This window comes from Typopeltis vanoorti, chromosome 2, assembly GCF_054136105.1.
Source record: "Typopeltis vanoorti isolate ZY-2024b chromosome 2, IOZ_Tvanoo_1.0, whole genome shotgun sequence".
Lineage (NCBI taxonomy): Eukaryota > Metazoa > Arthropoda > Arachnida > Uropygi > Thelyphonidae > Typopeltis > Typopeltis vanoorti.
Window position 1 is genome coordinate 56392776 of NC_143550.1, and position 16725 is coordinate 56409500.

The 16725-nt window shown below is 35.6% G+C and overlaps 1 pseudogene; it reads right to left on the minus strand.

Moving 5' to 3' along the window:
* Window positions 1-484: 484 nt before the first annotated feature.
* Window positions 485-16397, minus strand: LOC150109055 (uncharacterized; annotated as a pseudogene).
* Between the last annotated feature and the right edge of the window lie 328 nt (window positions 16398-16725).

Sequence of the window (16725 nt, forward strand, 5' to 3'; positions counted from 1 at the left end):
GCATTTTATCACACATGAAAAGGTGTCACTTTTATTTGCACAACTTTGTACTTATCGTTAAATAGTTTTTTGAAATGTTTCCATAGTTTATCAGTATCACCAGCTTTGCTTTAAATTAAAATATCTTCAGTAGAAGAGAGAGTCATATATACTGCATATTACTTGAGTTGGTATGATTAAATCCAAGTTTATAACTACATATGGTTGGTTATCATCCAGTAAGTAATAATCTTGGTTCTTTTTTCTTTAACTTCATAAGCAGTTGTTCTGACTCCTGATTTTATATACTCCTATATTTTATGAAACGATTAGTTTCATCGTAGGTGTGATTATGTTTTGCTATACACAGAACCACTTGACGATCACATTCACAAGAAAGTTTTGCACATTTGTCCTGCATTAGATCTGGAAATATAAAAAAAAGGATGAGATTAAATGTTTGAGAATATATATATGAGTAGTTTGTTTGAATGGAATTTCATTTTTAAGTAACAGAAATTTCAGTACCATTATAAGTATAGTCAATTTGTACAGTACTAGTAACTGTTTATAGAACAAGATACTATATATTTAAGTATGTTAATAAAATATGCATACTTTATAGTAATTGCATCCATTCACTTTTTAACATTTTTTATCCAGAGAGCCTATTCTTGTATGTGATTTTTTTTTTTTTTTTTTAAATTTCATTAATGGGGTCCATGGATCTATGATAACAAATTTTCTATAATGATACTTGCTTTGGTTTTTAAAGTTTGCTATACTGAGATGCCACTCTATTAAAGTTTAAAAATTAATTGAAATGTTTGCATTAATTTAATGGTAAATGTTATAAAGTATATAACATATCCTTCTTATCTGAAAATGCTGTTGAAGTCTAATTTCAAATCTCAAATAAAATTTGACAAAAGAATATGATAGTCACACAGCTATTTTCCATTATCATTGGGCAACTGTCACAAATACTATTCATTGATTGTTGAATAAAATACATTCTGTAAACTGTCACTGAAAGTTGATTGTTCCAGTGTTCATTACATTTGGGGTTAATTCACAATGAAAAGTTAATTTTGATGATGCATGCACATTGACATGGTACTGTTAAAAGCCTGTAAGATGGCTAGAGAAAGTTTTTTAAATAACAAGAATAATATATGCAGTTTTAACAGTTCTTAATGGTCTGAAAGTGCTTATTATTATTTGTACAAATGAAAATTCTATCCATGAAAGACTGTAAATATATTGCACGTTAATATTAAAAGTACTAATAAATGCACAATAAGCTAAGACTATGTACTGAAAATTCTTTGCAATGTGTTTCTAGAATTGCAAATAGATGCAATTTTGACAACTATGTTAGGGAGTAATGGCATTGAATTTTAAGAATTTTTTTTAATCTTTCAGACACACCTCTCCTGCCTACTGTAAAGATGTCAGAAATGAGGTATATCATTTTTAGTGTTATTTTTTTAACAAAATATTAGAAAACAATTATAAAAATATTAATTATTTCAACATTAATAATCAAATATTTTATTACTAATATTTGAATAATTCTGTTGAAATATAATAGTAGAAGGAAGGAATGAACGAATGAGAGCTTTTGGTTGTTTGTAGCAAGTTTGAGGGAAAAACTGATTTATATGAGATGGACAGCCTATGCTCCAGTGTGTTTGATATCGAGATTCTGGAGAAATTGTTTATTGGTACAAGAGACTAAGTTATGCAACTACGTTTATGATGCAAATATGCATTGTCACGGAAGTGATTATGAAGGATTGTTGTGACTTGTCTGTTTTGGACATATATATATAAAGGAAGCATTAGATACAAACAGGAATCCTAAAGTTGCCTAGCTGGTCCACACACATTCTACAGAGGATAGTATACAAAAATATCCTGGAAGTTATATCTGTCACGAATGCCAGGAATCAAGAACAAAGGAATAGTTTGTTGCTTTGATGAATATATTGGGATCTCAGGTGTTGGCATTAATGAGGCCTATCAGAGGCAGACATACTGATTGGTATTGAGTATAAAGGATACAGTTTTTTTGGGAAGGATAGACATGACATGACAGGAAAGGGGAGGTGTATTGCTAATGATATTGCATGAGTTGAGTCCAGTTAAGGTAGAAAGCAAAGACTGCAGTACTAGTCACAAATTTTCCATGTAGAAGTGGCTTTGAAGCTATCTGATATGAGGCGGAACTAACAAGATCAAATGTATAGTGGGATTATTACAGATCTAGTGAATTGTTGGTGGAGACTATGAAATGCATCATCAAATCAACCTAATTAGTGCTAAACAAGTATTCATCATGGGTCACTTTAATTATCTGAATATTGATTGAGTAGCAGTGAAATCTCACGAGAAGAATGAAACCAGATTTGAGCTGTTGAGAGATGACTTGCTCAAGAGCATGTGACAAATGAAACTAATCAAATTAAAAAGTGTTAATTTGATTAGTGTTCAAAGAGGGTTCTGGTAAAGATGTGAAGAGCATTGTCTCCAGTTATTGATAATGATCATGCTGTTCTGCCCTGAGCACTGGCTAAGTATTGGATGTTTCCATTCAGAACAGGTTACGTGCTGAACTCAAAGCAAGAAATTATGACCAACCAAGGAGTATACTATGCTCTGTTTTTTAGTATCAGTTACTAGATAAAAAGGATATTGGCACTGCATGGAATTCATTTGAAATACTTAAATGATTCACTGTTGAAATATTTTCCTAGAGAATAAATATGGTAAGAGTGAAATGTATGTGTAATGTTATTTAGCAAGAGAGATTCTTAGGAAAATGATGGTATGAAATTAATACCATGCACATAAGGATGATGTCACTTGTAAAAATTATAAGATAGATGCCAGAAAAGTTGAACCTGTTTTGTGGAAATGCAAGTGTGAAAAGAGACAGACTCTACAAGTTAATGACAATCCCAAAGTATTATTCTATCATTATGTTGCAAGTGAAAAAAGAAGAGATTGTTCAATTGATGAGTGCCCATTTTGTTAAGAATTGTTAATCTGATGTATGCAACAACAACAGAGCTCAATGCTACACTTACACTGAATGAAGACACTCATCCAGTTGAAAAGGATGTACTAGAGCTTGTTGCATAAATAATCAGAGCAATCACTTAGATGCTGAAGAGAATATTTACAAATAGAAGTAAGGAAGTTATCCCTCTTTACGAAGCTTTCATGTACCAACATCAAGTACTGTGCACAGATTTGTTCACTAGGTAATCTTGGGGATGACAAAGTAGTAGACAGGATCCAGAGGCAAGTGATGAAAATGTTACAGGTTTGTGAAGTATTCCCTGCAAATGCAGAGTGAAAGTCTGTGAGTTGCAAAATTTAGTGGCCAGGTGGAAAAGAGGGGATATGATAAATCTGCTAATACCTTTTATTCCCCCAAAGGAAGTAGGTGAGGCTGTTTTAGCTCTACATAACTTTTTTGAGACTTAGCTTCTGCCATTAGCCAATTAGAGATAGCTGGCCCAAAATTATCACTCATTTTAAACAGCTTCCATTCAAGAGGATATGGTAGACAAATGCAATATATTGGTGTCTGAAATAGGGTGGGTTTTGCAGTTGATTTTCTTGATTTCAGGATGAAAAACCCACTTGACTAACTTGGGAACAGGGAGAAAAAGTTCCACTAGTTAGTGACTATAATTGACCTAGAACAATCTTTTTTTTTCAGTTAGCCTAGCATTGTGGAATACAATCACCATTTCTGCAGGTCTACAAAAGGTCATCAGTTCCTTCAGTAACTTTTATGTTGCTATCAGAAAATAGCAACATAAAAGTTACTGAAGGAATTTTATAGGATTGATGCAAGAATTTGTTTCAGTACATATCAAAATGGGAGAATACAAGGAGTTTCACCTGATAGTTTTTTGAAGATGTTAGCAAGGACATGAGAACAGTTTTTGTTTGGGAGTGGTATACAACACATTTGTATCAAAACCATCAATTTGGTATAGATATGTTTGCTGTATGGAATTCCTTGTACAATCTTCCTGAATTTCTTGAAAAAATTAATTCAATAAACTCAAGAATAAAATTTATCCTTGAGGTAGAAGATAACAATTGCCTTCCTTTTCTGGATGTTCTCATTCTGCATCAGCCAAATGGTACTCTACAGTTCTCAGTATGTAGAAAACCAACTCACGCTGGTAAATACATTGATTCTAACTTACATCACACCCTTGTCAGAAATATGGTATAATCAAATCTTTAATCAACAGAGCTCATAAAATATATTCTACAGATTTCTTCTAAACAAAGAACTGTTTATTATCAGAGCTACCTTTATTTCTAATGGTTATAATGCAAAAACTATTGAAAAAATAATAAATCAATAATTATGGCCATCGTCTTAACCCACCTCAAAAAGATGTTACTAGAATTTGTATTCCATACGTTAAAGGACTTTCAGAAAAAAATAGGAAGACTGCTACGACTGATTAACTTTCAAGTCTCTCTCTGTCCAGTTCACAAGCTTGTTACTTTTCTTATCTCACACAAAGACAAATCTCCTCTTTCGTATCCTGGAGTTTGCAGAATTCCCTTCTCTTGCATCTTATGTTATTATGGACAAACTGATTGTTTTGCAGAAATTCATCTTGAAGAACATCAAGAATAGATTTCACTTTCAAGAAAACCCAACAAATCTGGTTTAGCAAGCCATGTATTATCTTCAAAACAGGATCCATTGGAACAAAACCAAAGTGTTTTCTTCTGGAAAGACTATACAAGAAAAGCTGTGAAGTACACATTCACAACCCAAACCTGAAGAAAACCAATTGCGTAAAACTTCCTCAATTTGGGAAGTTGCACTGACTAATACTCACCTTTCATTTTGTTTATATTTAAAAATAATTTATTAACTAAATTATTTTATTGTAATTTAATGTGAATATCTATTAATGCAGATGTTGCTATTCTCCTGCAATGGATAGTCTACATAATATCGTGCTTTCAATTCAATTGTTGTTATCTTTTTTTTTTTGTGTTTTCCTATAATTGTATTGACAATAGCTATGAAACTTAGCTGAAAAGTTTACAGATTAAGACATTCAAATTAAACATTAGTTAATAGTAATATTATTTAATAATATTGAGAGCCTGTCAGTAACTCTCTGTCCTCTCTTTATGATAATAGTCTGCTGATCAAATGCTCTTGAATCCATGATTCCAGATCTGAGCTCTAGCCAGGCATTATTTTCTGTCACATATGTGAACCAAAACAAACAATTGTTGCAATTCATCTCTTGATGTTAGAATTGTATTATTGCTATTACTATTGTTATGTGGTACATCCCAAAGAATCCAGTGACTTATGGTGGGAGGGCACCCTACTCCACTGCACATCTTACTGTTCTGCTACTTAACTCTCGAACTACACAGAATTCGCTATCTACACTACTTAGTCCTGCAACAACACTATTACAATGATAGTACTACCAGCAACACAAACTATCTGCTGCTGTCCACCACTAGTAGTATTTTTTGCACGTGTTCTCTTGGCCAATTTGCCTGTTGACAGACAAGTAGTGTAGAAGTGTGATGTAATAATAATAAAATAATGTCCTTGGATTCCGTAGAGACTCTGTAATAATCATTTACATCGGAAAAATCTTTCAAGTGCTAGACCAAATTGAAAATTTATTTCATGATTCCTTTTAGCATTCTTTCTTCATGTATAATTAACCTGTATATTATTATTATTAGAACTCCAGAGTCAAGGGCTCATCAAGGGAGGCCATACATCACCCACGTCAGCTGTCTGTCTGTCATATCTTCTCTAAAATTAATTCACATTAGATGCACTCTCTACTTCAACAGGCAGACTGTTCCTCTAACTCATAGTTCTGTGAAAGAAAATTCTAGCTGTAATCCCATTCTTAACTGCACACAAACTTAACTTTCACAAATCCCTGTCCTTTTCCCACCTTCCATATAATGAAAAATTGTATCAACTGATATTTTATAATGCTCTCTTAAAAGTTTATAGACCTAGTATATCACATCTCTTTCTCTTTTCTACCAGTATCTGTAATTTACATACCCTTAGTCTATCCTACTAATCTACATTCCGTAATCCTGATATCATCTTTGTAACTCTTCTTTTCAGTCTTTCCGTAGCTTCTTTGAAACTCGAGACCAAATCTCTGCACAGTAGTCCAGGTGCAGTCGTATCAGGGTCCTGTAAAGGGGCAAAATGACTTTTGTATCCCTATATGTGAGCATTCGTTTCAACATTACAATTATCCAGTCAGTTGTATTTGCAATTTTTGCTATGTGACCCTTGAACTTTACTTTTCTGTCTACTATAACTCCAAGCATAATCCTACCTGTATAATATGGCATTGGATATCTCATTATGCCAGAGTGCATGACTTTACACTTACTAACATTGAATTGACAGGCATTTGCCCACACTTCCAGCATATTAAAATCACCCTGTAAATGATGCTATATATCAGTAGCATCTCTGATTGCCCTTCCTATCTTTGCATCATTAGTGAACAGTTGAAGATATCCTCTCAGGCCCTTTCCAGAGTGGAAAAGGCCTGAGAATCGATATCTGCTTCTGTTATTTAATAAAGTTATTCTTCCGCATTTATTATACTTGTAGCATAATGAGCAGACATAAGAATGGAAATCTTAATGAAGTGAGCACTCATTATCTGAACTATGTCTGCTTCTGTTATTTAATAAAGTTATTCTTCTGCATTCATTCTTTATTATTAAAGAATGAATTTAATCTATATATCATTGATATATAGATTAAATGACGGTGGTCCAAGTACTGATTTATGTGGGACTCCACTGTCACCTTAAATCTGCCGATTCATCCCCTTCTCCACATACTACTTTCTGATACCTGTCCATCAGCCACTCACTTATCCAAGCCAATAATTTATATTCCAGTTGCATATTCTCATTTTATGCAGTAGTCTTTCATGTGGTATCCTATCAAATGCCTTAGAAAAGCACTGCAGTATCATAAGTGTATCCATTCCCTTATTATTATATTATTACATATTACATTATTATAAAACATGAGTGAATTGTTCAGATGTGACCTTTCTGTAGCAAACTTATGTTCCTTGTAAAGTATAGCTTGTTTTTCCAGCCATTTCTGTATGTGTCAGTTCTTACCAACTTCACAAAAATCTTGCAATCACTCCAGACATACTGATAGGTTGATAGACACATCAGTCTTTGCAACCACCCTTGTGCAATGGGATTACCATACATTCTTTCCATTCTTATGGGATCCTTCCTCAGGAAGGATCCCATAAGAATGGAAATCTTAGCAAAGTGAGCACTTGTTATCTGAACTATATCATTTGCTTCTGTTATTTAATAAAGTTCTTCTTCCACATTCATTCTTTATTATACTTGTAGCATAACAATCGAGTTCTTTTGGCTTCCTTTAACCTGTGCACCCAATTTCTTTTCATACTCCAACTGAGCTTTCTGTACAATAACTTTTCTGGCCTGTGCTTTATATATTTCATAACTTTTCTTACCATATACCCACCACATCATCATCTTATGGATTTCTTGTTTAATAAAATTGCACATCAGTTTCACTTCCACACATTTGTCCATATTTGTTCTTTGAACTCTAGGAACACATTCAGATAACTTGCCATTTAAGCATCTCTTCAAAGCTTTTCATCCACAGCAAAATTAAACCACTAGGTCAGCAGTAATCCCCTCACCCATATATTTCTTCTAGTTATCCTCTGCTCCACACCACATAGCCTCAAATTCGCTGCTACTTGGGACATTATTATCAGTATTGCTTTCATGAGTTTCTGTCCTAACTGGACTCAAGTCATCTATCATTAGTAGTACTCCACCTCTTCTATCTTTTCTGTCGTTCTTAAAAATACTATATCCTTTACATTCTATTCCAGTTACTATATCTGACTCTGAGAACCAGGTTTCACTAATGCCAACAATTTTTGGTTGCAACATATTTACCAAACTAACAAACCCAACCATTTATTTTTAATGCTCCTGGCAATTGTGTAGAGGCATAACAAGTTACTTCCTTGCTTTTTCTTATACTTAAATCAATGGTCTGCTTGGCTCAGTTTGGCAACTTTCACTTTACTCTCCTCAGACACACTCAAAATGCCCAAATCCAAAGAATCAAAAGTTAGTTATCGTATATTATTCCGTCACTGCCACTCAACAGAGTATTTACTAACCTATGTCTGCAATCTCTAGACAAACACCATGGAAAGATTTGATGAATATCAAGTGGTTGCCCTTGATATCTCCAAGGCTTTTAATTGAGTTTTGCACAAACATCCATTAAGTAAACTCCAATCATTTGGTGATGATTGGAGTTTACCCTGACTTCTGCAATTGAGCTTTCGAATGGATGCTATCTTCAGCTGATGGCTCCTTATATTCTGTCTATGCAACTAATGCTGGGGTCTCATAAAGCTCAGTTCTTTTGTTCAGCCTCTTCTCTCTATATATAAATGATCTACTCCAGCAGACTGCCAATCCAGTATGCAGTTTTGCTAGTTACAACACATTGCACTCCTTTTCATTTGACAAACCTTGCAAAGCATGTCATAACCTGCATAATTATAATCTCTACTACTACTACTACTACTACTTTAAATTCTGATCCTCAAAACATTCATTAATGCATTTTGGAGTCAGCTTCAATGCTAGTAAAACACAGCAATGTATTATTTCACCCCGAAAAACATTCTTCAATCTTACTCTTCAAATTAGGCATTTTCCTTTCACTCACTGTGCTACTTGAACTTCAGACGTGCTCCTAATCCTATACAAATCACAAATTTGTCCAACATTGAATACTACTCTCACTTCAAGGGTGGTGATCGTAGGGTGCTCCTAAGAGCTCCCTTCAAATATTGGATTCTACACAAAAAAGAATGATTTAATTGACAACCTCCTCTCAGACTAATACACTCCACTCAGTTTTGCATGTTTTCAAAAAATAATAACTATATATATATATATATATATATATACATATTTATTAATGTACAGGGTGTCCTAAAATTCACGCAAGAAGTAATTTTGATAGAAAACACAGGTTTTTAATTAAAAATCAATAATTTCTTATTGATTCATAAAGTATACAGTATAGGGGTATGCATGGAATAGCATATCGGGTAAATGGCCTCCAAGGCTTTGCTGGCACATACACACTCTTTTGTCGAAATTTTCCATGCCCGTTTTTTGAGGAAATTGAGTGCTCATTTTCCATGAGCGCTCAATTTCCTCCTTCAAGGTGTGGGTGGTCGTGGGCTTGTTGGCATAAACCTTAGACTTCAAAAAACCCCAAAGAAAAAAGTCCAACGGTGTTAAGTCACATGATCTGAGTGGCCAATTCTGATCACCAAAACGGGAAATTACACGACCAGGAAATGACTCATGCAGTAATTGAATTGTTTCTCTGGCTGTATATCATGTGGCACCGTCTTGTTGAAACCACATGTTGTCCACATCCATATCTTGCAATTTAGGCACAAAAAACTAGATTATCATGTCGCGATAGCAAGCACCATTAACTGTTATTGCCTTACCAGCCGCATTTTCGAAGAAGAATGGACCGATGATGCCTCCAGCCCAAAATCCGCACCAAACAGTGACACGTTGTGGATGCATTTGTTTCTCAACAATCACTCGTGGATTTTCTGAACCCCAAATGCGACAATTTTGTCGATTAACGAAGCCATCAAGATGAAAATGAGCCTCATCGCTGAAGATGATTTTGTTCGAAAAATAAGCATCCACTTGTTCCATAATCCATTCAACGAACTCTCTTCGTTGTGTGTGGTCAGTAGGCTTCAGTTCTTGAGTCAATTGAACTTTGTAAGCATAAAGATGCAAATCTTTCGTGAGAATAAGCTGTAGAGAGCTTCTCGAAATGCCCATTCAAGACCACGGTGCCGAATTGATGTTCCTGGACTCTCAGCAACACTCTCACGAACTGCTTCGATGTTTTCTGTTGAACGACTTGTTGAAGGACGGCCAGAGTGTATAAGATCACTAATTGATCCAGTTTCCTTGAATTTTTTAATTAATCTTTTCACAGTTGATGAAGTTAAATCACTATTCTGACCATATTTTGTACGAAAATTGCGAACTGTAGCTGCCAAACCTTCATTATTTTTAAAATATTGCTCAACAATGAAAATGCATTGTTCTTTTGTGTAGCGCTCCATTTTTAATAATCCTGAACTGTCAGCTGTCACGCTGCCTTTTTTTTTCTCATTGGCAACACTTAACCACACAAATGGCGCTGAATTTAAATCTTGCGTGAATTTTGCGACACCCTTTATATATATTAAGCACCCCAAAATTATATAACTTTGGGTGTGCTTAAGGGTCAAACCTGTAAAATTGAGAGTAGACCTCCACATAGTCTTTAAAGGAATGTGGAGAAAAGACCAGGGCTTCTGATCAGATGTCCAATCCTCACCTTCTCATGAAGCACCCTGTTAGGTATCTACCTGGATACTGAATGAACAAGGATGGGCTGGCAATTTGGGATTTAGTCAACCAAATTGTATTCTTATTGGCTTAAACCAAAATATCAAAATGATGGTAACAGCATGACAGTTTTTTCAAGCTGGCTGGGGCATTGAAAAAATTTAAACAAGCCCCATTGTTTTTGGCAGGGAACCAGAGCAAACAGTGAAAAAGTCAGCTACTGGAACAAATCCTAAAACACACCCCAACTCAACATCACCAGAGTTCAAGATCATTACTATCAACATAAGAAGCCTGAATGGTAAAGAAATGGAGCTATCCGAGGAATTGGATAAGTACCAGATCCACATAATAGGGTGACTGAAACAAAAAAGGCAAAAACTGGTGAGATCTTTCTGAGCAATAAATACAAAATGTTATATGTAGGTAATGACAATCAAGGAAAAGAAGGGAGTAGCCATAGTATTCAACACTAAATACAAGGCTAATCTTCTTGAATGGCAGGCAGTCTCAAGTAGAGTGATGTGGGCAAATATCAGAATGGCAGGCAAAATCAAAATCAGAATGGGGAACTGGACAATGAGACTTATTTGTGCCTATGGTCCCACAAGCAGACCATTGAGACTTATTTGTGCCTATGGTCTCACTTCTACTAAGGTAGAAGTCGAGGAATTTTTTGAGGCTTTAGAAAAAGCAACTGACACAGTGAAAAAGGAAAAGTTGGTCCTTGTTGGGGATCTAAATAACAGAGTAGGAAATGATTGTCAGACATACAAAAATATTTTGGGAAAATTTGGAGAAAAGAGCAAAGCTAATAATAATGACAAATATCTGTTGGATTCTGCTCAGGGCATGGACTGGTTATTACTAACACCATGTTCCAACATAAAAATGTGCACAAATTCACATGGTGAGAAGAGGCAAGGAATAAGAAATGTCTCATTGACTATGTTATTGTTGATAATGATGATTTCTTCCTGGTACTGGACACCAGAGTGTTCAGAGGATTTTAAATTGGAAGTGATCACTATTTAGTCTTGAGCAGGATAAAATTGAATTTCATGTTGAAAAGAAGAACTTGTAAGAAATAAAAGTTGAGCAGCTCTCAGATGTGAACTGTAGACTGTTTACTGAACTGTAGATGTGTAGTTTAACACAAAGATATTGAAGAAAAAAAATGAAAGAGTTTGAGAACAGGAACCAAACTTTGGAGATTCAGTGGCAAGCCCTGAAGAAAACATTGATTGAGTCAGCTAGAGAGGCATGTGGTGAGGTTGTCTGCAAGGATAGAAAAATCAGAACTCTATGGTGGACATAGGAAGTTAAAGAGGCAGAGAAGGAAAAGAAGAAAGCATATCAAAAGTTCCTGAGAAATAAATCAGCTTGTGCTTTTAGAGAATACAGAGGTATTAAGAAAGCTAAATACTGTGTAAAATAAATATCTACAAGGGGGGGGGAGATATTCTGGAAGTTGTTGAAGAAGCTCAGAAATGGAGGAATGAGAGATAATAAAGGTGACATGAAAACTGGAGAAAAAGATATCCTTGAAGTAGGGAGTAATTATTTAAAAAAATTGCTAAATGAAACAAGCAGTGATAGCACAGTGGTAAAAAAACACTCAACAGGCATGCAGTCAGGAATATGTATCCATATTTGAAGTAGCAAAAGCAATAAAAAGCTTGAAATGTGGAAAGGCGCAGGAGTAGATGATATTCGACCAGAAATGCTCAAGTATGGAGGTATAAAAGTCAGTGGCTGCACTGCATGGTTCAGAAGGCCTGAACAGAGGGATGAATTCTGGATGAATGGAGTAGAGCTCTCATAGTACCCATATATAAAAAGGAAAATAAAACTGAATATGAGAATTACAGAGGTGTTTCTCTACTGAGTGTTCCTGGTAAGATTTATGCGAGTATACTGGAGAAGGATTGTGGAAGAGAAACTTGGTGAAGAACAAGCTGGATTCATGCCAGATAGAGGCTGTTACGATCAGATTTTCACTTTATGACAAATAATTGAGAAATCATGGGAATATAACAAAGAATAAAGCTAACAGATATAAAGATCAGTATTTAAGTTTTGTAGACCTGCAAAAGGCATATGACAAAATGCCAAGAGAGAGCTATTCAATTTCTATTTATATCAAGCAATACTTAGTATTTATTTGAGTTGTAAGTCAGCAGTTAGAATTGAAGGAAGTACAGGAATATGGTTTAAAGTTAAATCTGGTGTCAGACAAGTATGTAAATTGTCCCCTCTGTTATTCATTACCTATATGGATCACATTATGAACTAGTGTTATTAAAACTTGATATCAAAATTGGAGGTGTTAATCTCAGCGCTTTGCTTTATGCGAATGATGTTCTGCTTCTAAATAAATCTGCTACAAGTCTGCAAGATTCCCTGACTAAATTGAATAACTGTTGTAATAGATATCGTATGAAGGTCAGCAATAAGAAGGCAAAGACAATGAAAATAGGCAGCAGCATTGAAAACATCAACTGCATTGTGAATGGAGAACCTACAGAACAAGTAAAACATTTCAGCTACTTAGGCACGATTTTTAGTGAAGATGGTTTATGGAACACCATAAACTGTGTAGATCTGCGAGATTAATAACCAAGTGGTGCATTTTATTCAGTAAATGGAAAGAAAAAGTCTCTTCAACACTTTACTGAAATCTGTTCTGAATACTGTAGTAATTTTAAAGATGGATAAGTAACCGTCGATTACATTATTTAGTATAAAATAGTTTTCTTCAAGCTGAACTAAGCTGAGATCGCGCAAATAAACTAATATTATGTCGCCCGGGAAGATTACCACTGTTTAGTTACACATCAGATAGCAGTTCTTAATCTTTCATAGGAAGACTATAAACTGTTTGGTAAATATTCCATACGGGATCTTTCTTTGTATAAATTTTGATTAATCAACTGAGACTGATCTACAGAGCCCATCAAAGTTCAGTGGAATTTCAAGGAACTTACTGTAAAGAGGGAAAGGCATGGTTTTTTTAGAAATGCAGAATAGAAACGAAGGGACAAGCGTTGGCGGTTTTTTTTTTATTTTTTTTTTTATTATAATGTTGGGCCCATATACAGGAGGTTGGTTGGTCAACCTATAGTATGTTAGTACCGTATATGGGTGGTGGGTTGCGAAAGGAGAAACTTGTTTACATTTGATTTGAATGCCTGTATGTTGTATTCCTTGGGAAATACGTCTGGGGGAAGACTGTTCCGCAGTAGTGTTGGGCGGCAGCTGTACGTGTTCCAATGGGCTTAGTAAGGGTGGGGGAATTATTGATGCTGTTTCAGATGAGCATTTTTCATGGAAATATTTATAGAAAATAGAATAGATTGTTCACACATTCATCTACGTTTTTTACATTTATACCTTAAGAATCGCTGATTATGATCGCCATGAAGTGGTGGTCACATCGCATGCGACACATTGTTTTCTTTCTATATGCTAAGGATTTCTCTACAGGCTCATGTAAGGTCTTGGACTTTGTTAGGTATATCTTTTCTTCAGGTATCCACAGACGTTACTATCAAGAGCTGTGAAATCTGGACACTGGAAGTTAAGGAAGGTGTAACTATTGAAAAAATCAACTGGTGGGGATCAGGGATACAAGACCATGTGTTCTACCGCAAGTGCTTGGAATGTTTTAATCATTACTTTAACTTTCGCCCGTAATCGTAATGCTGTTCACGTTTCTTTCTAAAATAAATAGCACCAGTAACATCAGCGCCTCATAAAAGACTGTGAGATACCCAGTATTATATTCTTCCCTTCAACCTTATGGCTGGTTGGGTAGGAATATGCTACTGTAAATACCAGGAAGATGATTATGAAGCAAGGTGGTTTTCCGTTGCTTTCCTTGCCATAAGTATTTATGACTGTAGCCATGTGTGTGTGTGTGTTCACGGGACCGGTTTGCCTGTTTTTGAGATATGAAAAACCCGAGTTACCGGGCGAAAAACCTTCAACCTCCATATGAGAATGGTTAACTCACCTTTAGTCGAAAGAGACCAGATAAAAAGTTCTTCCCGTCATAGACGGGAATCGAACCTAGGTCTTTCCGACCAAAGGGCTTCGTCTGTACCGACTGAATTTTTTTTTTTTTTTTTAACAACTTTATTATAAACTTTTGCAATTATTTACATCATAATGAATTCTATATACAATATATACATTTGTTATACCATTATTTCAATCGAAGTTTCATTTTATATTATATCATCATGTTATAATGTAGTTGTTACATTACTGTTCTCTTAAAATGCCTTAACTTCCTTTACTTATAAACAGAGAATCTCATCTGTTAGTTAAATGCACATTATTTTCTCTATTACATCAATTAAGGTATAATTCAGCTTTTTTTTTTTTTTTTTTTTTAACATACAGTTAATTCTATTTACATACCATATATATAATTATATATCACACTTATTATATATTTAACAATCTATATATTCTACAAGATAAATCATATATACATCTGTACAGCGAAATAACATTCGCATGCAATGAAGTAGGAGAGCACTTTTTTTTCCTGCAGTAGGAGATCTGTTCCAAGTGACTCAGGTGCTGTTTCCTCTGGTGGAGGTGGAGAGTTAGTATCCTTCCGAATTTACTTCCGATTTGCCCCATTTCCACTAGGAGTGATGAAGGTGTTGTTCTGTTGTTGGTTGGAGGGTTCATCTGATGTAAGGTTGGAGGTTAAATGTGTCCATTCTTCTGTAGTCATTCTTCTGGAGTGGACCGAATTGGTGATCTCCTCCTGGATGTATTGATGTAATTCCGATATTGTTCCGGGACTGTCTTCCCTTCCATACGCTTGGTCGCACCTGTGAGCCCAAATTGCGTACATCGTTAGGATTAGAACAATTGTTTGCACCCTGTTTATATGTTTTCCTTTTAGCCAGAATAACATTTCTTCATTGATTACTTTGATTTCTGGAAGCCATCTTTTAACGGCTTTCCAAGTTACTTCTGCTTCCTTGCAATATAACATTAGGTGGTATAGTGTTTCCGGTTCCTGGCAAAAGTGACATGTTGCATTCCCTTCAAGGGGTATACCTTTAGCCACTATCCACATCTTGGTTGGTAGGCAGGCATGGTGTACTTTAAAGAAGAAGGTTTTTATACTTTGGATGTATTGGGAGCTTGAAGATATTGTTTAATACCGGACTGAGTGTGATTTGTCCTCTTCTTAATTCTCTATGTTGTGGTATGGGAATGGTTGTTCTGCTTAGTTTGTAGTATGTTGCTTTTGTTTTTTGACTTATTAAGGTTTCAGTGCTGATGCGCTCTGTCACAAATACGTACCCCTCCGCCATCTCTGTAAACATTCTGGGAACTCTTCCGTGAATCTCTGGCATTGTGCTGATTATTCTGTGTGGAAGGCATTTCTGTAGGAATGCTATTGCATATCCGTGGTATGACTTGGTGTTTGCTGTTTCTGCAGTCTTCGCTCTGTTGATAACTGTTTTTAAGTGGATATTAATTAGACCTAGACCTCCTGCTTCTAATTCGTGAAAGAGCGTTGTTCTCCTCATCGGTTCGTACCGAGAGCCCCAGATGTAGGTGGCGCACAGCCTGTGGATCTTGTCTGCCCATTGCCCATGGTACGGGATGTTGTTCACTTTGTACCAGATGCGAGAGGATAAATATATATTGCATATTCGCGCTTTTCCTCTTAGAGATAGTTGTCTTGGGTGCATAGTATTTATTTTCCACGCAACAGCTGCGTGGAGTTCTTTCCACTGTTTTTCATACGTTTCTGGGCCGCCTAATTTAACTCCCAGAACCGGTAAGTATTCCTGAGTTCTTATGCCTTGAGGAATCTCAGGGTTCTTTTCCCATTTTCCTATTAGCATGCAATGAGATTTATTCAGGTTTACTTTCAGGGCAGAAGCTCTTGCAAAGGCGTCTAGTAATTTCATTGACTCTTCAATGGATGTTTCCGTCTCTAGGGTTAACGTGATGTCGTCAGCATATGCCAATATTTTTGCTTGGCTCTCCCCATGAATGTTTGTTCCCTTGATTTCTTTGTTGGAGTTGATCGCTCTGATGACTGGTTCTAGTGCAAGGACGAAGAGGGCCATAGAGAGGGGGTCTCCTTATCTCACTGAGCATTTCATTTTAAAAGATGCGGATTGCTTCCTGTTCACGATTACTTGACTTTCTGCATTCTCATAGAAAGTT